At 48.6% G+C, this 2414-nt stretch overlaps 1 protein-coding gene across 1 annotated transcript in view; it reads left to right on the forward strand.

Annotated features, from left to right (window-relative positions):
* The window catches only part of LOC103598729 (ATP-binding cassette sub-family A member 13-like), a gene marked incomplete at its 3' end in the record, with an annotated part of 258136 nt that overhangs the window by 20456 nt on the left and 235266 nt on the right, over window positions 1–2414 (forward strand). The gene's annotated exons all lie outside the window — the stretch shown is intronic.

Consider the following 2414-nt stretch of genomic DNA (forward strand, 5'->3'; position numbering starts at 1 on the left):
TACAAATCTTTTTGTGAACTTTTTGAAGTACCCTTGCATCTTGCTATTATATACCCTAGTAGATGTCATTGCTGTGGGAGAGACTGGACATAGAGTGGCCACCAAGAGGGGATGACAACCTGATTTATGGCTGTGCCAGTGGGGTGGCGAGGAAGGCCCAGATGTGAAGAGTAGTCATAGTTAGTAGGGACAGGTCACACTAACCAACAGTCTGTACAAGGCAGGGAGTGGAGGAGTCCAGGTAGGGCCTTGAAGGACGGGTAGGATATTGATGGATCTATATGGAGGGCTGAACCCTCCATCCTAATGGAATAGTCTGAGCAAGATCCACAGTAGAGAACGTGTGTGGGGGGTGAGGTGGGAAGGAAGTGGTGTACCCAGCATGGCCAGCCCAGAAAAAGGAAGGGCCTCCGTCTCACTGGAGACAGACCGAAGCTTAGGCCAGGGGGAAGGGAGAGACTGTAGGTTCCTATCAGAGAGTGCTGTTTGAGGTTGTCGATCTTGGATGGATGAACTAGAGGGGGAAAAGGAGCATCAAAAGTCAGAGAGAGTGGCTGGGGTGGAAGTGTTAAATCAGTGGTGTGCCATCGATTCAGAAAACAGTGGCAGGTAGCATTGAGTCTGCTTGGCCAGTGCCGGGCTCTGCTCCTGCAGGAAGAGGCACAGCTCTGGTCTGGGCGGTTAGTGCTGTATTCCAGGCCGTCCCAATGGACTGTGCAGAGCAGAACCTCAGAGGGGACATGAGCATGCCGGGGCCAGTACTGCTTGGAGGCTACTGTGTCAGTATAAGTAGTAACTGCCTGCACAAACCTAAGAAGAAAATGTAAATTTAATAAACTCTTACAGATGATTGCTATTTTAAAATATTTTGCAAGCTTTACTTTAAGAAATAAGTCTCTGCATTTAATGCAGGTGAAAGCATGCAGGCTTTGGCGTGTTGTTTTGTTCTGTGTGACCTTATTTCTTTCCACTTTTTCAAGTACGCACTTCAGTGTGGGGGAATTCTACCTCGGTGTTCCTAGCCCTAGAATAGGGAAGTAAGGGGGACGAGTGTCTGAATGGTTACGTATCCTATGCGTCTTTGGAGATACTATTAGAGACCAAGCTGAGTGTCTGCAGCGTGGAGGTGCCATCCATTTTTCCTTCTGCACTGCCTGTGCCTCCTGCTGTTTGCTCCCCCAACACCCCCTGCACGTTCAGCCCCTATCATGCCTTCCACAGAGATACCAGGGGCTCCACTGACCTTCCTGCCTGCCACTGACTTTCCCCCTTGTCCTCAAATCCCTTCTGCTCCCTTCTGCAAAGATGGTCTTCCCCCTTAACCCACCCCAATCCCTCCCCTCCCCTGGATCACTGTCATAGCTGCCTCAGTGTCCCTGCATCCAGCCTGCACTCCATAGTTCTCTCATGCTCTGACCCGGGTTATTCTCCATGTGCTGGCCATGCTTCTTCAGAAATCTATCCAGGTCCTGGCATTTCTTTGCCCAGCACCCTTCAAGGACTCCCACTCTCACTCACAGTAAAATCAGAGTCTGTGGTGGCTACAATAGTGTGATTTATGTCCTTGTGCCTGTTCTCCAGATTTATTACTAATACCTGCTTCTACCTCAACACTCTCCTGCTTTGGACAGTAAATTGTCAAGCCCTGATGGCCTCTCTTGCTTCTCCTGCCTGTGTCATCCTTCAGCTTGCTGTGCCAGCCACATTGGCCTTGCAGCTGCCCCCTGAGCTCACTAAACAGGCCCTGGCTCCAGGGCCTTTGCACTTGCTGTGCCCTCTGCCTGGACTGCTCTTGTGCGGGTCGGGCTTGGCATGCTGCTGCTGCACTGCCTTCAGAGCTGTTCTCAAACACCATCTTGTCAGAGAAGATTTCCTGAGCCCATGTGAAACACCACTGCCTGCTTGCATCCCTTGCCAGTCCTCTGAATTGCTCTTACAGTGGCATTTCTTTTCATAACATTTATCACCACATGACATCCCATACATATTTGTCTTCTGTTTCCCTTCACCAGACTGCAGACCCCTTGAGTACAGGAGCATTGTCTGTCTGGTTTGCTGTAGTATAATAAATACTCTTTGAGTTAGATAACTGAATGAGTGAATGATGCTATTTTCCAACTGAGAATCCTCCATGTTGTCTTGTCTTCTGTGAATGATGTTCATTACTTTAACTTGGGTATGTAAAGAACATCATTGTCTTTCTCCTGTCTTTCTAGTCTTACATCCTGCTAGTTCTCATTCATTCATGTGTTCCTTCATTCCACATATATTATTTATTCAACTGATATTCGACGATGTCTTAGTTTGCTAGGGCAAAGTTAGGCAGTATTATGGAAATTCTTTTTTTATTTTTTGTCTTTTTCCGTGTCCGGCAACGGATCGCAACCCTCAGTGTCGCCCCCGGACCGGACCGG

The sequence above is a fragment of the Galeopterus variegatus genome, unplaced genomic scaffold (genome assembly GCF_000696425.1).
Source record: "Galeopterus variegatus unplaced genomic scaffold, G_variegatus-3.0.2 Scaffold2722, whole genome shotgun sequence".
Classification (NCBI taxonomy): domain Eukaryota; kingdom Metazoa; phylum Chordata; class Mammalia; order Dermoptera; family Cynocephalidae; genus Galeopterus; species Galeopterus variegatus.